A 24628-nucleotide genomic window follows, 5' to 3' on the forward strand; every position below is an offset into this window, starting at 1 on the left:
TTAATAGTGCAGCTTTTTAAATTTCTTTAAGTTAATTGGGATTAAAACAAAAATATTTGGATAACCTGCCACCAAGTACTGCTTCTTAATAAGACAGAAGACAGTTACCAAACAATTTTAAGGAAAAAAATTATCTATTTTATATCAAAAATCTTCACTAAGACCTCTGGAATAAAATTTATTTAATTTTAAATAGAAAACACCCAATGTTTGGGAAGTTTGAGATGTTGCTTTTAACTCTTGGCAATAATATGAGTCTCTACACACCAAGAGATTCTGCTATAAGAGCAGTATTTCAACAGATGATCTATACGGAATTTATAATCTCTCCAAATTTAAGAAAGCTTAGTTTCTACTTTATTGGCTATTCAAATAATGACCCAAACTTCAAATACTTCTTTATGTTGTTGTCTGTTTTGAAATTTCACAAGGTGGTAGTAACAAACAACTCCTGGTTTTATAAAATCCATGAACATGAACTACCCTCAAATATTTGTTTTTGTATAATGGCCATAAAAAATCTGAAAGTCACTAGGAACAGATGAGCTCAGGGGCAGAATCAGAGAGACCCATTATAATAGTTTTTTTGTTTCTGTTGTCAACACAAGAAAAACAGTCTTTATAAGGAATAAGGGTGCCTTCTATAAATAAGGTGAAAACTCATGTTTAGTATTAACAAGTGTCAACATGGAATTTATAAATCCCAAACTTGTGGCCTAGTGGGATCTTATGAACCCCAATTTTAGATTTAGTTTGTAGATAGAAGACCCCCAAAATTTGTCCTTGTTCCCTGTTCCCATGGGAATCTACCCTGAAGGGAAATGATAATCCTGGTTGGGTGAGAGAGGCATATGCTAAGGACATTCTTTGTTTTAGGTAGAGTCCCCTATTGTATTAAAACCTTTCTCAGGAAGGTCAGACTTGGGCCTGAACCATCCTTTAGTAACTTTGTAAGCAGCCCCCTTTTCTTGCACCCTAGCTTCTAGCTTGATTGTATCCTGTCTGTGTAGTTTGAACACTCCCATTTTCCTTGTAGCCATAGTGATGTCAATCATCTTCCCCTGCCCCTGGATTTCCAAAGGGTATATAGGTTCCCCAAGTTCTTTTGTTCCCCGGAGTCCATCCTGAGTCGGTGGCACTCCCAGGGGCTAGTGACCAGGACATCTTGACTCTGTGCAGTCATGGGAAACAGCTCTGTTGTCGTATTAGTAGCGCTAACCCCTTTTCCCTTGATTAAAGAGTGATTTTGACTATTTAATAGTTCTGCGTTTTTTCTAGTTGACACAAGGCTAAAATAAATATTGTTTATTTTGCCCACTTCAAATCTCTCTATTCCTGGTTTGCCATATTAAGCCTTCCAACTGTGACAGTTGGGTAAAATAGGTTAATATTCCTAAAATCAGTCAGAAAACAAACCTGATCAAATTCATATTTATTTAGGAATCCAAACCTCACCCCTCACTCCCAAAGTAGTAGTTCAACCTACTGAATAATCTTGTCTATATGGTTTTCTTTCTAAGAAAGTAGGGTAGCTTTCTTTTTCATCACTGAAAAGATAGTTTCTACATTTCTTCACCTTCAGTAAGTTATGGACAGTTATTACCCCAAAATGGCTTTATTAACTATGGTATGTTGCTGGCAAAAACAAAAGCACCTCTTTAGGATCTAGGCTTGAAGAAAAAACATATCCAATTTATGGTCTATGCCACAAAAACAAAAGATTATCAGTTTTAAAAATGATCTGACATTTGAAAGGCATTTCTTAAGAAATGTAAAGTGAGACCCACTAAATGTAAACTATAATAATCATTTGCAAGCCTTCCTATCAAATAGAGATCAAATTAGGAATGGACAAATTCCACCCCCATTTTTTTGTAAGTCTAAGAAATGGTATAATATAAATAAGGTATAATATAAAACCTCCCAGCCCAGGAGAAGTTTTAAGGAAGGAAAATAGAAACAGGATAGAAGTTTTGGATCCGGGGAGCTGGCTTTAGAAATGTAAATAAATGAGTCAGTAATCAATTATTAATATTCGGGAGCCACAGCCTGCTCCAACCACTGGATGTTACTATTCAGGCTATTCCATCCAATGATCTCAATTTAACACTGCACTGGTCAGAGGATAATGCTAGCTCAGTAGGAAAGGAGATTAGAAACTAAAGGAGTTAGATAAAGCTAGGTATTAGCATTGGAAAAGAGAGAGAGAGACAGGAAGGCCTGACCAAAGGGCCAGGCCTCAGGGAGAAAGATAGAGAGGAGAGAGAAAGGGGAGAAGTTGCTCCTTTGCAAACCTCCAAGTGGCCAAGCTGGCTGTATCCTGTTCCTTTTATTCTCTTTGATATACAAATGAGCTCAATATATATTGATAAGTTACATGATGCCTCAATACATATGGATGAGTTACATAGTGTATTGCCATTGGATAATTGCAAATTATGACAAGGTGAAGGTGGGGTTATTATCCTCAGGTGAGTGAGACAGGAGGAAGCAAGGTTTCGCGCCCTAACCTCAGGCATGCTGGGAATAGAATTCATTGCCATGTGCAGGATGGCCATGTGCTCACTCACAATCCTTGTCTCTCCATAATACCTATGGGCTGGACTGCTACATAATCTCTATGTAGAGCTTTACCTCAGGTATATATTCAATATTTGGATAAAAAAAGTTAAGAAAAATAACAGCATTGCAGGGGGCCCTGGTATCAGTAGTTTCTATATACAAGAACTTTTATTTGTTTACCTAACAACAATGGCTTGAAGTTTCCACTTTCCCAGTACAAAGTTTAATAAGAATAACGTCAATAACAACCAAATATTGATCTTCCACTAATATCTTTTAAAAATTTCATTTGCCAGTGTATTCAACATAACACAAAAAGAATGAAATGAAGGGCTGATTTAAGATTGTAATTTTTCTGGTGCTCAATTCATTAGCAACTTTCAAAGTAAACCCTGGTTCCTTATTAGGAGCTGTGCAATAGAAGCTCAGTGATATTCCAGGATCTTCAGCTCTTTCTCAGGCTCAAATCACTGTTGGTTACCAATGCTGACAAAGACGTATTCTCTAATGCATCATCTTTCTTAAGGCTCAGGAATGATTCTCGAGTTATTTGGAGGATTTCTCTCAAGCTTTTGTTTTATTGTTCAAGTTGAAAAATCCATTCCTGCTCCTTATAACCTTGCTGCACATCAATTTCAATAGCTTTCCTCATTACTGCTGCCATTTCAGTAATCTGGTCCACATGTACTTGTAATTCATTCAGATTGGCTTCCAAGTTCCTTCTCTCCAGTCCATGTTGAGTTGCTTCAAAGGAGGTGCACCAAGGAAGATTCCTTCAGGGCCAATCTTGGAATGTTGCTCCTTTAACTTCATTACAATACCTGGGTCATCCTTTTTGCTGGTCATTAACAACCTAAACATTTGTTCTCCATACTTGCTCATTATTAGTTCTAAAGCAACTGGTGTTCCTCAAGCAATGTGCATAATTCTTTATTTTCTTGCTGCAATTCTCTGATTTGCCCATTTTTTTTGCTGTATTTCCATAACTAATGTAGATCGTGGTTGGTGTCTTGCAACTTCATTAAGTTCTTGAATTTCTTCTTGATACTGTTTCATTGCTTGCACTCACTTGTTGAGAGCTGTAGTTTGTTCAATCAGAGATTCTGCTGCATTGTCATGGTCTCTTAATTGTTCAACAAGTGCTTTAGCATCTGCAAGAGCTTTTTCAATTGTGCAGCTCATTTTCTCTCACCTCCCTTCCTGCAGCATCTGCTGCCGCCTCCACCTCCAGGTCAGCCTGTGGGTGGGCTCTGCTGGCAGGGCCCAGCTGACCCTGGAAGGCCAGGCTCCTCTCCTCCTTAGGAGACCTCTGCGTCAGGTTAGGTCCCCTTATCAGGTGACGGCAGAGCTCAGCAGAGACAGCAGCAAGAGGAGGCAGTCGGATCTACCCCCTATCTCAGAGTGGGAGGCAAGCAGCTTCTCTTACAATCTCCCACTCCAAGGGGGCAGGGGAAGGGGCCTTTTAAAGAAATTTTCTCTTATGTCACCTCCCCTAAATTTTTACATCTACCAATCACAGAGTGTAGATACAAGGAAGTCCTACAACTTAACATATGTCAAGCATCACATCCTTAAGTCTCACATTAGGTTCAAGTCCTTTTGTATTGTCTTAGAAGTACATCAATTGGACCTGGATTGGTTTCATTCTTTGTTGACCTGTGTGCTCTTTTTGGCACTATTCAGGTTAAGTCTGTGCTCCTTATTTTTATCCCATTTCCTAGAATCAGACACAAACATTAATTACAGTCCCATAACATTTATCAAGAAATGGCAGGCAGTTTAAAGCTTTTTGGGTATGCATTAATATTATAAGTATATATATATATATATATGCATATATATATATATACACATATCTTATATTACTTCAAAAAATAATATTAATTGTATGTACCTTTAGTACAAGAAATGAGAAAAAAGGAAAAAAATCAAATATTCTAATCAAAAATAAAAGAAAAGCAATAATAAAATAAGGGAAAAAATTCAAGAATTCAATGTGTTCTCAAAAAAAGAGCATCCACTTGTCAATGGATTATTATCTCCAATGCATGTGATAGGATACAGTCAATCAGTTTCAACAGAAGATGCTCTCTTTACATGTGAGCAATGAATCCAAGAGTCCTTCTCTCCAATCTTTATTCATGTTGGAGTAGTTAAGAATATTTGGAATGGCCCTTCCCAGCAAGGCTGAGTTGCTCCAGTATGCTGGAAATTCTTAATATACACCTTGTCTCCTGGGTTCAGGTCATAAAGTAAAAAGTCTAGTGGTCCAACTTGTACCGCAGCTCCAGATTCATGGAGTTCATGCAGTTTGTGCTACAATTCCTGTATGTAGGAAGCAATAGCAGTATCTCCCCCAATAGTGATATATATATATATATATATATATATATATATATATATGTGTATATATATATATATATATATATATATATATATGTATGGGAGAAAGGCTTAGCCTGTATAGGTGGATGTCAAAAAAGCATCTCAAATGGTGAGATGTATAGGTCTCTTCTAGGCCTGCTTCTAAGATAAAATAGGGCCAGAGGGAGAATTTCAGGCCATTTTAAATGTGTTTCAGTGCATAATTTGCCAATCATAGTTTTAAGTTATCTGTTCATTCTTTCACCTTGGCCTGAGCTCTGGGGATGATATGGTACATGAAATTTGGGAGTTATCCCCAAGTAAGAATATATCTGATTTAAGACAGAATCAGTAAAATGACTTCCTTTATCTGAATCAATATGTGCTGGCAGGTCAAAAAGCAAGGAATAATCTCTTTTAAAAGCACCTTAGCAACAAAAGTCATTGTGGCTCAGGCTGCAGGAAATGCTTCCAGCCATCTGGTCCATCGATCTACTATGACTAGACAAAATTTATAATGTCCAACCTTTGGCATTATTATGAAATTTATTTGTAGGTGCTCAAAAGGTGTGTAAGCCAGAGGACACCCACCAAAGGCTTTGTCATGAAAGGCATGTTGAATTTATGCCTGGCAGTTAGAGCAGGTGATACATACTTTAGAGGCTATAGTAGTTATACCAGAGGCTATCCATATTCTGATAACAGAGTCCACGATGCCCTGGGTACCAAAGTGACCATTTTTATGAATAGATTGGCAAATTTGATGATAGAAACTTCTAGGGAGCAGGGGCTTTCCTTCAGATGACACCTATACTCCATTAATCTGTTTTGCTTTGAATTTTTGCTTCCATTTTTCCACTTCCTTTTCATTATAGGAAAGTGTTAAATTTCAGTCATCAGTGGTTGTTAATGTTAAAATTAATCCAGGACCTTCTATGGCTGCTAGCTTTGCAGCAGCATCTACTCGATCATTTCCCCTAGAGACAAGGTCAGTGACACCTGTATGGGCAGAGCAATGAATTATAGTTAGGGCTTCAGGAAGTTGGAGAGCAGAAAGAATTTAATTAATAATTTCTGCATTAGCTATAGATTTTCTTATTAGAAATGTTAGAACGTATAGGAATTAGTGACCCCTTACTTTAACATGATAAGTAATATATATCTAAAACCATCAGTAAATATAATTTGCAACTGTGATAATTCAGATGCCTTCCCACTAAGATCAAGGATAAAGCAAGTATGCCCATTAGCACCACTGTTATTTAATATTGTGCTAGAAATGCTAGCTTTGGCAATAGAAAAGTGCCATACCAGTCAAAATACTAAAAAAAAATATTTTGTAGAATCCAAAAATAACAAAATTCGTTTGTAAGGATAAAATGTCAATAATATCAAGAAAATTAATAAACAAAATGTAAAGGATGATGCCTACAAATACCAATTTACAAACTATACTATAAAGTATCAGTCATCAAAAAAAGTTGGTACTGGGTAAGAAAGAGAATGGTGGATCAATAAAATAGATTAGGTACAAAATATAAAGAGATTAAATGATCTTAATATTTTGTAAACCCCCAAACTCCTGCTTTAGGGAAAAGCAATTCACTATTTGACAAAACTACTTGGAACTGGAAAATGTCATGGCAGAAATTAAGTATGTACCAAACATCTCACACACTATATCAAGTTAAATCCAAAATGGGTATCTGATTCAGACATAAAGTATGATACCATAAGTAAATTAGGGGAACACAGAATAGTTTGACTTTAATATCTATGGATAAGGAAAGAAATTATGAACAAAAAAGAAAGATACAAAATGTAAAATGAATCATTTGCACACACACACACACACACACACACACACACACACACAAACTCAATGTAACCAAGATTGGAAAGGAAACAACAAACTTGGCAAAAATTTTTGTCATACCAAACTTTCTTGAATTTATAGGGAATAAAGTCAAATTTATAAGAATACCAGTTATTATTCAATTGACAAATGGTTAAAGACAGTAACAAGCAATTTTCAAATGAAGAATCAACTCTGTCAATAATGATACAAAAATGGTCTAAATCACTCTTGATTAGAGAAATTCAAAGTAAAACAATTCTGAGACACCTCCTTGCATCTATCAGATTAGCTAATATGACAGCGAGTGAAGTGATAAATGTTAGAGGGTGTGTGACAAAATTGGGACACTAATAAATTGTTCGTGGAGTTGTGAATTGAACCAACCATTCTGGAGGGGAATTTGGAACTATGCCAAAAGGACTATCTTACTGTACATACTCTTTAATTCTGAATTCCAGTAATAGGTCTGTATCTCAAAAAGATCTTTAAAAGAGGGGAAAGGATCTACTTGTACACAGTAGTTCACAGAAAATTGTAGGAATGTCTGTCAATTGGGGAACAGCTGAACAAATTGAGGTAATAGAATAATATTGTTCTATAAGAAATGATAAGTAGGATTTCAGAAAATGCTTGAAAGACCCAAATAAATTGATGCAAAGTAAAATAAGCAGAACCATCTCTATAGTTTCTTTTTCTAAGCAATGGTGATTAAGTACTGATCCACAATTGAGTATGAATGTCAGTACCAAATGAAATAAATTCCTATTTGCAGACTCCAACTACCTCTTTCCCACTCACTTCAAGGGAACAACCGAGGTCCAGAGTTAACCATTCAAATTTAGGAGAGCTCTAACTACTTAAAGATTGTCTATGCATGAACTCCTATATCTTTCATTCCATAAGTACTAGTTCTGTTCTCTTGGGCCAAATGGAATAAGTTCTCCAGATGACATTCCTTCAAATATGTGTAACCTGCATTAAGGTTATCTCTCTAAATCAACCAAATCTCTTCTCCCATCTCAATATTTTTCAATTATTCTTTTACATCTTGTTTCCAGGTCACTCCCTATCCTTGTTATTTTCCTCTGAACTCATTCAATAGCATCAATGTCCTTTTTAAGATGTAAAGTCCAGAACTGAGCCCAGAACTCAAGAGAGTCTGACCAGCGTGGAAAACAATAGGATGAACACCTCCCTGGACTGAAGAGTGAAGTTCTCTCAGTGACTCTAAGACTTTTAAGATATTGAAGACTACATACTTTTATCCCTTCTTCTCTTAGCATTTCCATGGCTATGGCAATTTCCTTCACCTCCTGCCATCCTATCAACCCAGATGTGTTCTCTTTTAGCAGCCCTCACAAAATTTTCCCATGAGTGGGTCCAGTTTTTTAACAGCTTCACAGGGGCTCATTAGCCTATCCACATGTTCATTTTCATGCCTCTGTGCTCTAGTCTCAATTTCACTTAATGGGTCACTATTGTGTTCCTGATGTCTGATTATTTTGTCAGTGGTACAGATTAAATTCTACAGATTGAAGGCAGCTTCCTACTAGAATGTTTTTTTTCTTTCAAATCTAAGCCATTTTAATTTACTTTGGGAAGAGCTGTCTGAACCTACAATATGTTCTTTCACATTCCATGCCATATCCAGTTATGCTGGGCAAAACGTGTTAATATTTACTTGTTTGAGGATTAGGGAAATAGGACATAATATGATCACCTGTTAAAACAGTCAAGTTTGATGTATTGTTTTTTCCTCTCCTCTTTTGAAAACCAGCTAATGTGAAGGCATTTCAAGATGAAGGCCTTTATTTTTGAGGAACAAAAACAGAGAGATACTATAACATCGTGTGTAAGAGCTACAGATACCCTGAGGCATTTATCAAAAAATGCACTTTATTTCTGATTACATCACTCTGACAGCTGGGATGGGAAAGAGAACACACTGAGATGTTGTCAGGAATTATCACTGGCTTCTTTTGATATCTATCGGATTGTGTTTTTCTTCCACTGACCAGAAAACTCATCTAGTTCAATTTCATCTGAATGTCAATAACAAAAATAAATAAATAAATAAATGAAATAGCTATGGCCTCATGACCAGAAAAAAAAAGAAGAAAGAAAGAAAAATCAAAGCACCAGACCTTCTTATTTCTATGTACTTGCCTAAAGACACACAGTTCTATTTGATGTACACACACAATTTAATATGACCTTCTACAAAACTGCTCTGTTCAGAATGAGAAAGTTTATCACTTGAAATATATTTTTAAGTTCATTTTCCTCCTCTTGTGCCCACAACTTTTTTTTAGAGAAAAGACATTCTTGGCAAATATATAAAGAACACTCGTCAGTTTTTGGTTAAAATGAGTACCTAAAAAGGTATTTTTGATTTACCTTTGTCTTGCAGTTCCTTGACACAAAGAACTAGGGTCCTTTGCTTATGAAATTATCTAGATGAAGTGATTATATAAGGCTTTAAAAAACAATATAATGATCCAACCCTAATGTCCTATCTCAGTGTCCTGTGCTGATAAGACAGGTGTCTGTAAATTCTTGAACACTAGACTAGCAGAGAATTAAACTCTGGTATATCTCATCAAGATAGAAAGGTTTCAGTACAAAGTCTCAGAGTTGCAAAGTAGCAAATTTAGGATTTCATATAGAAATTGTTTGATTTCCAATTAATCAGAAATATTCCAAAGTAAAAGGGGCTGTTAGGTAATGTGTCTCCCTTTATCCTACTTCCTCTAAGGGAATACTACATTATCACATGCCTGTTATACTTCAGAAGGGATTTTGTAGGGGACGTGATTTGGAGTAAACGGCTGAAGAGTCTTGCAATTCAAAAATTCAGTGATTTTAAGCGTTGTGAGAGAATAATATACTTGTCATTCACTGACCTCCTTAGCTATGTATGGAGAGTATAGTTAATAGATGCAAAATGTTTTTGGTTATTGTGACCCATGAAACTGCCTATAGAAGGTTGAAGGGGTTGAATTTACATGTGGTAGATACTGGTGGTATGCACACCAGTGAGGCCATGGGTCTTTTGACATATTGAAGAAATAAATATGAGGTCATTCATCTCTAATAAAGAGATTTAAAATTTTAATAATAACTATTTCTATTTTAGGGATAAAGTCGATGAATCAGTAAGTAAAGTAAAGAATCAGCCCAATTATAGATGTAGATCTATAAGTCATTTTAAACTAAAAATGTCTAAGTCATTATTGTTACCTGCAAATTCATGCCTCTTTTAAACTTCCCTGTTTCTATTGGTAATATATACTTTTAGGAACCCAAGTTTACAACATCAGAATCATCTCCAAACCCCGCCCTCACAGACATACCCTGACCACACGTTCAATAATCTGACAAGTTTTGTAAAATCCTACCTCCATGACACCATTTAAAAAACATTTGTCTCTTTATTCACATTAATATATCTATTGATCTTAGTCATGGCATCATCACTGCTCTGGCAGTTGATTGAAGCAATCTCTTATTTTTTCTCCTGATCCTAAATCTTTCTTCTCTCCAATATATCCTCCATACAGCTTCCAAATTAGCAGGATGTTCCTAAATTGTCACAGTATGTCAATCCTTTTTTTAAAAATTTAAATTATCTTTTATTTCAATGCAATTTTTAATAATTGTTTCTGACATTTTGTGATTCATGAACTCTCCTTCCATTCTAATCTCTCACTCCTCCTCAGTACAGAACATATTATGATATGTTATATATGTATTTTAATACAATATATTTCCATATTTTTCATGTTACAAAAGAAGACACATTGTGATACAGACAAATTCATGGAGAAAATAAAGTGAAAAATGAAAGACTTAAATCTACATTCTTACTCCATCAGTTCATTCCATGGAAGTGGAATCCATTTTTACCCTTAGTCCCTTGTAGTTGTCTTGGATTCTTGCATTGCTGATGATAGTTGTCATTTACAGTTGAATATAGTAGACTATTGTTATAGAGCATTCTTCTCCTTCTGTTCACATCACCTTGCATCATTTCATATGTATTTCCAGATTTTTTGAGATCTTCCTGTTTATAATTTTTCATGAAACAATAGTATTTGATTACATATACCTCAACGTGTTGAGTCATTCCACAAAGGATCAACATTCCTCCTTTTTCCAGTTCTTTGCCATCACAAAAGAGATTTTATATATATATATATTTGTATAAGTAGATCTTTTCCTCCATCTTTGGTCTCTTTGGTATACAGTCCTACCAGTAGTATTTCTGGGTCAAAGTGTGTGCACAATTTGATAACCATTTGGGAATGATTCTAAATTGCTCTCCAGAACAGTTGTATAAATTATCTCCACCAATAGTTTATTAGTGTCCTAATTTCCCTACATAACTTCTGACATTTATCATTTTCCTTTTTTTTGTCATATTAGCCATTCTCATAAGCATGAAGTGGTTTCAAGTTGTTTTAATTTCCATTTCTCTATTTTTTTAGTAATTTGGAGCATTTTTTCATGTGATTAAAAATAGCTTTAATATTATCTGAGAATTGCCATTCATTACCTTTAACCACTTGTCATTTGGGGAATGTTTAATCTCCTTATAAATTTGACTCTAAATATTTGAGAAATTAAGTCTTTGACAGAGATTTTGCTATAAAGATTTTTTTTCTATTAATTGCTTTCCTGATAATCTTGGTTGCAATGGTTTTGTTTGTGTAAAACCTTTTAGTTTAATGCAGTCAGTTGAAATAAAGACAAAGAATAAGATATGATAAAAATATAGATAATATATATGAACTAGACCTATGCCTTCATTGCTGTATGTCCTTCCTAATGAACAATCTCCTATAATAATGTAGAATGGCATTTTTCTTTGCTTTTTATGACTTTTTGAGAGTGTGAACTATATAGAATAAATATAAGGAGGGTTTTTGTTTCCTTTGTTTTAGTTATGAAAAGGGATACTAATGTGCAGGGAATGTAATCAAGAATGGTATCAGGTAGGAAGTGGACCTTAAGCTGAGTTTTGAAGTAAGCTCAGGATTCTAAGGCATGAGTGAAGAGGGTGGTTGGGCGTTCAAGTGATAAGATTTCAATCCTCTGCAAAAACAGAAACAGGGATTAGAATGATATCAGGAATAATAGGAAAATTAATTTTTTGAATGTATGTATTTGAAGGGGAGTGATATATAAGAAAATTGGAAAGGTAGTATGAAGCTAGTTTAAAAAGGAATTTATATGCCAGAAGAATTTGTATTTGATTCTAGAGGTAATACCTAGTGATTAAATTTTATTAGGTCCATAGAAACTTAATTTTTAATTAAACCCCCAAATCCAAATTTTTCAAAGAACTCACTATTTAACACAAACTGATAGAAAAACTGGAAAACAATATAGCAGAAATTAGGCACAGAACACCCCTCATGAAATATACCAAGTAAAATTAAAATGGATTAGATTAAGGAAAAAATTTAAGTCTAAACAAGATGAAGAAAACATTATACAAGGTAAAATAGGTAACTGACTATATTTTTATCATATCTTATTCTTTGTCTTTACTTCAATCTCTATTTTATATTAAACCAGTAACTGGTAAAGCATAGTACCTTTCAAAATGCATTACATGAGAGGGAAAGTACTATCAAAAAGCCAAACAAGTTAGGGTGTGTGTTTAATATTCATAGATCATGTGATGACTGTGTAACTGGGTAACAACACACTAAGTGTGTGGTGAAAAATGAACTTCTGATTGGTTGCTGACCTGAAGCAAGATTGTTAAAAAGTCATTAAGTGGACACAGTGGGCTCCTTGAATTTGCTTTCCCAACTGTGTTTAGGCATGAAAGTAAATAATGCTAGATGCCTATCTGTGTAGAACCTTGGACTTTTACCTTGCAATTCAAAATGCTATCATTTATCCTAGGAGTGATGGCCCTGCTCTTATTTCTGATTCTTATGCCTGGCTGTAATTAAAGGATTATTAGTATATGGAAATGACCTTGTAACTTCAAAAGGTTGGCATGGCATATCACCAAAAACTCTGTGCCAGAATTGGTAGCCAGCTATGACTGACCCACCAGTGTAGCCATTTAATGGCTTGAGCATAGATGCCATGTTAGGCTCTTTAAGCAAGGGAGTGATTCTAAATTAGGTATGATAAATTTAGAAATGGACCTGGTAGGGCAAATATTGATAAAATCTATATTATATTCTGAATAGTATAAATGAATGAATCCTAAAATTTGCTCTGCATATCTCCATTGAGCTGAAAGTAATTACTAAATTTTACAAAATTATAACTTCAAATAGTATAAATTCAAATACATGAAACCACTTCATGGGACTCACTACCTCACAAATTGTAACCTGGCTGTTTGAGCCCATTCCCCATCAGTCAGAAGACTAAATGGTGTATAGGAAAGAGTCCCTCTCAAATTAAGAAAAGTAATGATTCCATTCCTGTTCTTGCTACATTTTTCTCATTAAATATCTTTTTCATATAAACTAATTGATGCTTTTCACTTAAATAATGCTGGTAAATGAATCACTGTCAATTGAGATTAGGGAGTAAATACCATAAGACATATATGAGACAGTAGCATTATAGAGAATCATTACATTTTCTCAAGAGTAGATCTAGAAATCTGAAGGGGAATCATAGGTATCTTTGCTAGGGGACCAACTTATCTGAGAGAGATGTTGTTTTATAAAAATTCTCTGAGCTTTAATTGGCTACATGATGTACAGATGTTTTCCCCAATCCAATGTAAGCTCCATGACCACAGAAGCCAATTCATTTTTCTCCTTGTATCCCTAATATCCAGTATAGGCACTGGTACATAATGGATATTTAATAAATGCCTGCTGATTGTTTAATTATAATTTTCACTATTTTTGATTGATTCAGCCTTCATAATAGAAGAATATTTATAATCTATAATCCTGGAGCTAGTTATATATATATATATATATATAAATATATATATGTGTGTGTGTGTGTGTGTGTGTGTATTTTAATTTAAGCTGTAGCTTAAATGAGTACTTCTTTAATATTAAAAAAGAGATGCCAGGGCATACAACCCAGCAGGGCCTGAAAGTGATTACACCCAAGTGAATCACAATTAGAAAACAGAAATGTGTTAGAATGGCATGACATTTTGAATGAGTGCTGAATTCAGACCCAGGCATATTTATCTTTCTGCTTGTACTTTTCCCTTGATATTTAAACCTTTTTTCTCCTCAGAAGAAAATGTGTTTTCCTGAGAAAACTAATAGGATGCTTCATAGGTCACATGCTATTTTCAGGACTAAAGAGGAGAAGAATATGTAATGAAAGGAAGAAATGAACATAAATTCTGCATTTTCTGGATTCTGTAAGCCCAGGTCAAGCCATTATCTGTGAATTTACTTTTCAGTTCTTATTTAATCTCCTTTCTTTTTTCTCTTTGGCTATTTTGTGAGTTTTCTCCATCAATCCTTCTTAATACATTTATCCATAGTCAAGATGTAAATGGACTGCATAAAACAGTTTACTAGTAAAAGGTTAAAGTTTTCTAAAATTTATAATGTGTGGACTTAGTTTTGGGAGGATCCTCCTCTGCTTTAAACGTATGTGCTTATTTCAGGTACATAAGCCAGAACACTTCTAGGTCTGATAGGCACATCTAAAATATCCTAGAAATAAGAATAAAAATTATTTCATGAGAAATTGTCATTTACCTGCCCCACTTTTTAAGGTGTCTCTTTAATGAGGAAAAATTTTATTTCGTTTTCTACATTTTAAACTCTTGTGCCTATAGTAATAGAATGATTGTTCAAACATATATTGAGTTACTTGTTGATTTCCCTATAGCATACATCAACTCCTAATTCCTTCAATTTTTGATTCCCCACAAAACCCACTTTCCACTGTTGGGATTTGTATTTATTTCATGTGTGTATATGTGTGTGTGTATTAGTTCCCCATTAGGTAATAAAATGGAAGGTCTCATTGAAGTGAGAAAGTTTCATTTTTTTGTCTTAATAATGTCAACACCTGGTAGAATTCATGATGCATAATAATAACTTAAAAAGACATTGAGTTCTTTTAAAGTACTCATGTACTATTTCCCTATCATTAAGATATGCATATAACTCTGGGTTATTGAATGTTGTGCCAGTTGAGGGCGAACCTTTGCCCGAATTACTGAGCTAAAAAGTTTTTCCAAGTATAAAATTGTGATATAACATAGACCCCTTGTCTAAGAAACAATTCAACTAATTTTTCAGAGGCTTACCACCTGACTGGCAACATGATACTAGGTTTTCTATATCCAAAAACTTTTAAAGACCTTTTAATAAATCATAGAGAAAATGTCTTTGGTGATGGTGACCTGAAGTGATGGAATAACTGGTCATTGAAATATCTGTACTAAAAGTTAAAATTCCACTTCTGACTGTTCAAAGATAATGTATCAGAAATATTGAATACAGACTTCCAGGTAAGCATGGCGGCTAGCTAAATGTGGTTTACTCACTCTTCCCAACATACACCGACAAGGACTACCCCAAAAGACCTTAAGAAACAGTTTCAGAGGAGCAGAGGAGCTGTAAAGTGGGGAGCAGCATTGAAGGTGTGTGAAGGTGTGTGTATACCAATCTATAAGATGGTGAAAGGGCTTCCACCCAAACACGAGTTGACCCAGCCTCCCCAACCCACAACTACAGGGCCAGAGCCAGGGCCAGCACACACCAAGATGAACGAGCAAGGGGTGCCTCTGAAATGAGGAGAGGACACATCTGCACCCTTGGGAGCTGACTTGGACAGCAGGGGACCTCCCCCCCAAAGACAGCTAGGCAGAAAACACCAACACGTGAGAGAGCACAGATCTCAGGTGCCCAGAGCCAGAGTGCCGGCCTCAGCCAGAGAGTGAGCCAGAAATGCTTCTGGAATGAACAGGGGGTGTTTTGGGGGTCCTTGGGAATTTACTAGGACAGCAGGGGACCCCCCTGAAGGAAGCTAGGCAGAAAATCCCAATACGTGAGAGAGTGCAGAGTTCAGGTGTTCAGAGCCAGCACACCCGCTAGAGACAATGAGTGAGCCAGGAGTGCCCCTGGAATGAACAGGGAGCATTTTTGGGTCCTTGGGAACTGACTAGGACTACAAGGTACCCACCCCAGAAAGCAGCTAAACCAGAAAACCAGGCGGGCAAGAGAGCACAGACACTGAGCGCCCCCTGGAGGGAGGCACCAAGAAAAGCCAAAGGACTGAGGAGAATCCAGAGCCTGCCTCTGCTCCTTAACTATATACACAAAGAATTTGCCCAAGTGACTCATATTTCTGACTAAAGAGGGAACTGAGAACATCCAGAAAAAAATGGCTAATTGTGCATAGGAGCCTCAAAATCCCTCTAAGAAATCAAAAAAGAAAGCTGTCAACCTCGAAATTTTTTTACAGAGGAAAAACTCAGGTTACAGAGGAAATACTGGATGAAACTCAAACAAAGGCAAAACAAAAAAAAAAAACGAAAATGGTCCACAAGCCATGGAAGAGTCTCAAATGGAGCTCATCATCAGGAAGATAGAAGCCCTCTGGAGAGAGAAGTGGGAAATGATTCAAAAAGAAAATCAACAAATTATTTTATAGAACCAAAAAATTACAGTTGAATGCCAAAACATTAAAACAGAAAACCAGGCCTTAAAATATCTCACTGACAAGGTGAAAGATCAGGAAAACAGAGGAAGAAGAGAAAATTTAAGAATCATGGGTCTACCTAAAAACCCAGAAATAAACAGGAACCTTGACACCATAATACAAGAGATCATCCAAGAAAACTGCCCTGAAATTCTTGAACAAGGGAGCAAAATCAACATTGAAAGAGTTCATAGAAAACCTTCTACACTAACTACCCCAAAAACAACTCCCAGAAATGTAATTGCCAAATTCCAGAGCTTTCAAGAAAAGGAGAGAATCCTGCAAGAAGGCAAAAAGAAACAATTCAGATACAAAGGAGCACCAATAAGGATCACACAAGACCTGGCTGCTTGCACAATGAAGAACCACAAGGCCAGGAACACTATATTCGGAAAGGCAAGAGAACTGGGTCTTCAACCAAGAATCACCTATCCATCAAAACTGACTATACACTTTCCAGGGGAAAGTATGGGCATTCAACAAAATAGAAGATTTCCAAGTATTTGTAAAGAAAAGACCAGAACTAAGTGGAAAGTTTGACATCCAAACACAAAGATCAAGAGAAAGATGAAAAGGTAATTATGAAAGAAAGGGAAAAGAATAAAAATGCTTCTCTTTTTTTCTCTTTTTAAATTTTTTTTATTCAAACTCTCTTCCTTAAGGGCTACAATTAGACCAAATAATATATATTAATATATAGGGAAAATGTTATGTTTAACTCTCAAAAATATTTTCATTATTATAGTTAATAGAAGAAACATTCATAAGAAAAGATTGGGGTATTAAAGGCTATAAAATGATAAGGGGGAAAGGGTGAGGGGGGATTGATGGTACTAAGACATACTTTAAGAAATAAAATAAATAGAATAATTTTTGTCACACAAAGCCACATGGGAAGGGGAGGGGAAGAATAATCTTATAAGAGGGAGAGGAAGAGAGTGCTAATAGGTGATACCTGAATATTACTCTCAGTGAAATCAGTTCTGAGAGGGAAGAACATCTAGACCCATTGGGATCTTAAAGTCTATCTAATCCTACAGGGTAAGGAAGAAGGGGAAACTAAGGGGGGAGGGGGGTGGGAGCTCAAAAAAAAGGGGAGGGAAGGAGAGGAAGGAGGGTACTTAACAGACCCTAGACAACAAGAAGGGAACAAAAAGGGAGGGGGCAGAAAGGGAAGCATAACAAGGAAAGGGAATAGGGGGACTGACCAAAAGTAAACCACTGGACTAAAAGGATATAGCACAAGAAGAGAGGTAAGAACTAGGAGAGGATATCAAAATCTAGGGAATTCAAAAGTGACAATCATAACTTTGAACATGAATGTGATGAACTCACCCATAAAATGTAGACAAATAGGAGAGTGGATTAGAATCCAGAATCCTACCATATGTTGTCTACAAGAGACACACATGAGGCGAGTAGATACTCACAAGGTCAGAATTAAAGAGTGGAGCAAGACCTATTGGACCTCAACTAACAGAAAAAAAGTCAGAAGTTGCAATCATGATATCTGACCAAGCCAAAGTAAAAATAGATCTGATTAAAAGGGATAGGGAAGGTAAATATACCCTGATAAAAGGGAGTATAGATAATGAGGAAATATCATTAATCAACATGTGTGCACCAAATGGTATAGCACCCAAATTTCTAATGGAGAAACTAGGAGAATTGAAGGAGGAAATAGATAGTAAAACCATACTAGTGGGAGAACTGAACCTACCACTATCAAATTTAGATAAATCAAATGAAAAAATAAGTAAGAAAGAGTTAGAAGAGGTGAATGAAATCTTAGAAAAATTAGAATTAGTAGATATATGGAGAAAAATGAATAGGGACCAAAAGGAATACACCTTCTCTTCAGCAGCACATAGCACATTCACAAAGATTGACCATATACTAGGTCATAAAGACATGGCATAAAACTGCAGAAAAGCAGAAATAATAAATGAAACCTTTTCAGATCACAAGGCAATAAAAATAATGATAACTAAGGGTACAAGTAGAACTAAATCTGAAACAAATTGGAAATTAAATAATATGATTCTCCAAAATTGACTAGTCAGAGAACAAATCATAGAAACAATTAATAATTTCATTGAAGAAAATGACAATGATGAGACATCCTTTCAAACTCTATGGGATGCAGCCAAAGCAGTACACAGGGGAAAATTTATATCCTTGAATTCATATATTAACAAATTAGGGAGGGCAGAGATCAATGAATTGGATATAGAAATTAAAAAAAAAACTTGAAAGTGAACAAATTAAAAATCCCCAGATGAAAACCAAGTTGGAGATCCTAAAAATCAAGGGAGAAATTAATAAAATAGAAAGTGATAGAACTATTAAACTAATAAATAAGGCTAGAAGCTGGTATTTTGAAAAAAAAAACAAAATATACAAAACACTGGTCAATATATTAAAAAAAAGAGGAAAGAAGAAAATTAAATTAACAGTATTAGGCCAAAGCCAGGAAGGTCAAAAACATAGAAAGAAAATTATAAACCAATCTCCCTAATGAATATACATGCAAAAATCATAAATAGGATACTAGCAAAAAGACTTCAACAAGTCATCACAAGAGTTATTCACTTCAATCAGGTAGGATTTATACCAGGAATGCAAGGATGGTTCAATATCAGGAAAACCATCCACATAATTGACCATATCAACAAGCAAGCCAACAAAAATCACACAATTATCTCAATAGACACAGAAAAAGCCTTTCACAAAATGACAAAAACCCATTCGTACTGAAAATACTAGAAAGCATAGGAATAGAAGGGTCATTTCTAAAAATAATAAACAGTATATATCTATAACCATCAACTAATATCATCTGCAATGGGGTTAAACTAGAAGCATTCCCATTAAGATCAGAAGTGAAACAAGGATGCCCTTTATCTCATTTATTATTCAACATTGTATTAGAAATATTAGAGGTAGCAATTAGAGAAGAAAAAGAAATTGAGGGTATTAAAATTGGCAATGAGTAGACTAAGCTATCACTCTTTGCAGTTGACATGATGGTCTACTTAACAAATCCTAGAGAATCAACCAAAAAGCTAGTGGAAATAATCAACAATTTTAGCAAAGTTGCAGGATACAAAATAAACCCACATAAGTCATCAGCATTTCTATATAATTCCAATACAGCTCAGCAGCAAGAACTAGAAAGAGAAATTCCATTCAAAATCACCTTAGACAATATAAAATACTTAGGAATCTATTTGCCAAGACAAACACAGGAATTCTATGGACACAATTACAAAACACTCCACACAACTAAAACTAGATTTGATTAATTGGAAAAATATTAACTGCTCATGGGTAGGATGAGCCAATATAATAAAAATGACATCCTACCCAAATTTATCTACCTATTTAGTGCCATACCCATTGAACATCCAAAAAACTTTTTTTACTGAACTAGAAAAAAACATAATAAATTTCATTTGAAAGAATAAAAGTTCAAGGCTACCCAGGGAAATAATGAAAAAATGCAAATTAAGGTGGTCTTGCAGTCCCAGATCTCAAACTATATTGTAAAGCAGTGGTCATCAAAACAATTTGGTACTGGCTAAGAGAAAGAAAGGAGGATTATTGGAATAGATTTGGGGTAAGTGGCCTCAGCAAGACAGTCTATGACAAACCCAAAGACACTAGTTTTTGGGACAAAAATCCACTATTTAATAAAAACTGCTGGGAAAACTGGAAGACAGTGTGGGAGAGAATATGATTGCATCAACACCTCACACCCTACACCAAGATAAACTCAGAATGGGTGAATGACTTGAGCATAAAGAAGAAAACTATAAGTAAATTAGGTGAACACAGAATAGTACACATGTCAGACATTTGGGAAGGAAAAGATATTAAAACCAAGCAAGACTTAGAAAGAGTCACAAAATGTAAAATAAATAAATTTGACTACATCACATTAAAACGTTTTTGTACAAACAAAACCAATATAACTAAAATCAGAAGAGAGGCAACAAATTGGGAAACAATCTTCATAACAAAAACCTCTGACAAAGGTCAATTTACTCAAATTTATAAAGAGCTAAACCAGTTGTTCAAAAAATCAAGCCATTCTCCAATTGAAAAATGGGCAAGGGACATGAATAGGCAGTTTTCAGTTAAAGAAATCAAAAGTATTAATGAGCACATGAAAAAGAGTTCTAAATCTCTGATAATCAGAGAGATGCTAATCAAAACAACTCTGAGGTATCACCTCACACCTAGAAGATTGTCCAACATAACAGCAAAGGAAAGTAATGAATGCTGGAGGGAATGTGGCAAAGTTGGGACATTAATTCATTGCTGGTGTAGTTTTGAATTGATCCAACCATTCTGGAAAGCAATTTGGAACTATACCCAGAGGGAGCTAAAAGACTGTCTGTCCTTTGATCCAGCCAGAGCACTGCTGGGTTTGTACCCTGAAGATATAATAAGGAAAAGACATGTACAAGAATATTCATAGCTGTCCTCTTTGTGGTGAGAAAAGACTGGGAAATGATGGGATGCCCTTCAATTGAGGAATGGCTGAACTAACTGTGGAATATGTTGGTGATGGAATAATTGTGCTAAAAGGAATAATAAAGTGGAGGAATTCCATGGAGACTGGAACAACCTCCAGGAAGTGATGCAGAGCAAAAGGAGCAGAACCAGGAGAATATTGTGTACACAGAGACTGATACACTCTGGTTCAATCGAACGCAATGGACTTCTCCACTAGTGTCATTGCAATGTCCCTTAACAATCTGTAGGGATATATGAGAAAAAAACACTATCCACAAATAGAGGACAAATTGTGGGAGTGAAAACACCGAGGAAAGACAACTGCTTGATTACAGGGGTTGAGGGAATAAGATTGAAGAGAGACTCTAAATAAACACCTTAATGCAGATACCAACCACATGGAAATGGGTTCTGATCAAGGACACATGTAATACCCAGTGGAATTGTGCATCGGCTATGGGAGGGGCATGGGGAGGAAAAGAAAATGATCTTTTTTTTCCAATGAATAATCTTTGAAAATGACCAAATAAAATAATGTTTAAAAAGAAATAAAAAGAAATATTGAATACAAATGTTATTTTCTTTATATCAAAGTAAGGAAACAGAAAGAATAAAAAAATTTGCCTAAGGTGACATAGCTATGTGATAAGAGAGCTAGAAATTCTAGAACTCTAGTATAAATCTTAAAACTGCTCAGACTCTACTTCAGAAGATTTGCTTAAGCTATTCCCCATTTTTAACAATGGAGGTACTTGGTCAGGAATGTATTGATAACTTTTAAAGTTACTCCACCCTACTCAGATAGTGCCTTAGGGGAAGATAAAGTTGAAAACTCCTGATTGACCAATGAAAAGTCCCTAACTCATATTTATAGTGAAGCTAAAACCTTAAACTAGGTCTATTTTTAGATCTAATACAAAAAGGTTCTCAGTACCTATAAAGGGAGAATTAGTACCTAAAAGGTCAAGCAACTTACAAAAGGCAAGCTTAACAAAAGAGCTGTGAAGTACTCAGTAGATTAATCTAACTAGAGAAGGTGAGAACAAAAAAAAAAAAAAGATGAGAATTCAGAATGGGCAGTCCTGAGAAAAAGTGTCTACTGTGATTGGTAGATGTGAAAATTTGGAGGAGGTCACATAAGAGAAAATTTCATTAAAAGGAAGGGACTTATTGAGTTGAAGTTGGAGGTTTTGGATTGGAAGTTAGTTGGAGTTGGAGTTTGGAGTTGAAGTGTGGACTGGATCTTACTTGAAGACGATCTTGTGATGAGTGATAAAGACTGACTTGCTCTCCCTTAGGCTTCCTTCATTTGTATTAATTAAAATCTCCATAAATCCCAACTGACTTGTATATTTTTCATATTTTGGGAATTTCCCATGGTGACCACTAATTTAGATTTTAAGTCAAAATACTAAAAATTATTTTTACCAGTGTGACCAAAACCCTTAGAGTTCGGCATTTACAATTTTTAACATTCACAGTCTTGACTACCACATCTTGGGGATTTACACTAGAAAAACAAGAATTTCAGTATATTGACTTTGTCTACTACCATTTGTGGTATCTACAATTGAACTCATGGACAAGATATTGACATATAGATATTGCCACTTCACATACCATAAATGTTGATATTATTAATTTAGAGCTTGTACACATTTTTAAAAAAGTATTTCATCACTGTCAATTTTGTCTGATCAATCAACTGAATTTATTAATCATATATTATGTTTGACACATTGCATTATGTTCTGAGGATACAAATACAAAGGATGTAGCAATATGCATTCTCAAGGAGCTTATATTCTAATGGGGAATGAAAGAATATATTTATCTATATAAGTATTCCAGAGATATCTAAATGAATATGTTTATATGGAAATGTGTTTAAATATATGTATATTTAAATAGGTACTAATATATCTAATATATGCATTTATCACTCTATACAATTAATTATGGGTATATATGTATGTAATACATACATATATACTTTTCCATATGTCAATTTATATAAATGTGCTAGAAATATCTGTATATAGTTATATATCTATATATAACACTATACAGTTATGTACAATCATATAAAGATATCTCTAGTATCTCTAGACAGATACAGAAGACATAGATGTAGATACAGAATTAATATAAAGATAACTTTTATAAAAATTATAAATACACAATGCAAGATAAGGAGAAAGATCACAAGTAATTGAGGGGATAAAGAAAGGTGGTAATGTTAGAGCTGAATTTTATTTAATTTTTAAATTTATTAACAAATTTCCACATAAGTTTTCCAAAGTCATATGGTCCATATTGTCTACTTCCCTTCCTTCATCCCCTCTCCTGGATCTGACAAGCAATTCTCTCTGGGTTATACTTATATTATCACAAAAATATATATTTCCATATTATTAAATTTTGTAAGCAAATAATCTCATAGAACCCAAACTCTCAAAATATACCCAAAATGACAAGTGACAAATCATGTTTTCATTTGCATTTCTACTCCAACAGTTCTTTCTCTGGAGATATACAGCTTTCATTTTTATAACTCCTCAGAATTGTCTTGGATCATTGTATTACGGTTGGTAGCAATGTCTATCGCATTTGGTCATTACACAATATTTCAGTTACTGTGTATAATGAGTTTCTAGTTCTGCTTATTTCACTCTGCTTCATTTCATGTATGTCTTTCCAAATATTTTTGAAATCATCCTGTTCATCATTCCTCATAGAATAATAGCATCACATCACCATCATATACCACAATTTGTTCAACCATTTCCCAATTGAAGGACATTCCTTTAGTTTCCAATTCTTTGCAACCACAAGAACAACAGCTATAAATATTTTTGTACAAAAGGGTTCTTTCCTATTATTTTTTTAACACTTTAGGACACAGACCCTGTAGTGGTATTAGTGGATCAAAAGGTATATGCATTCTTTTATAGATCTTTGTGTATAAATCCAAATTGCCCTTCCACAATGGTTGGAACAATTCACAACTCCACTAGCAATATATTAGAGTCCCAATTTTGTCACATGCTCTCCAAAATTCATCCTTTTCCTTCATTGTCATATTGGTCAATTTGATAGGTGTCTGATAGTACTTCAGAATTGCTTTAATTTGCATTTCTTTAAGCAAAAGGGATTTAGAGTATTTTTTCATATGATTATTGATAGCTTTGATTTCTTCATCTGAAAGGTGCCTTTGGCCATTTTTAAATTGGGGAATGACTTAGATTTATATAAACTTGACTTATTTCTTTATATATTTGAGAAATGAGAAATTTGTTATAAATTTTTCCCCAATTTGTTATTTCCATTCTAATCCTGGTTGCATTGGTTTTGATCATACAAAATCTTTTAAATTTATTCTAATCAAAATAATGCATTTTACATCTTGTAATGTTCTCTTTCTTTTGTTTGGTCATAAATTCTTCATTTCTCCATAGATCTGAAAGGTAAATGAATCTATGTTTCCCTAATTGACTTAAAATATGACTCATTATGTTAAAATTATATACCCATTTTGATCTTGCCATTATTATTATTATTCAGATGAATATTTTTATCATTTTTTCTAGACCTATAAAATTTTTTTATTGGAATGGCAATAAGTAAATTAATTTAGGTAGGATTATAATTTTTATT

At 34.7% G+C, this 24628-nt stretch overlaps 1 pseudogene; it reads right to left on the reverse strand.

Moving 5' to 3' along the window:
• Nucleotides 1–2883: 2883 nt before the first annotated feature.
• Nucleotides 2884–3745, reverse strand: LOC100011068 (FGFR1 oncogene partner 2-like; annotated as a pseudogene).
• Between the last annotated feature and the right edge of the window lie 20883 nt (nucleotides 3746–24628).

This window comes from Monodelphis domestica, chromosome 5, assembly GCF_027887165.1.
Source record: "Monodelphis domestica isolate mMonDom1 chromosome 5, mMonDom1.pri, whole genome shotgun sequence".
Classification (NCBI taxonomy): Eukaryota; Metazoa; Chordata; class Mammalia; order Didelphimorphia; family Didelphidae; genus Monodelphis; species Monodelphis domestica.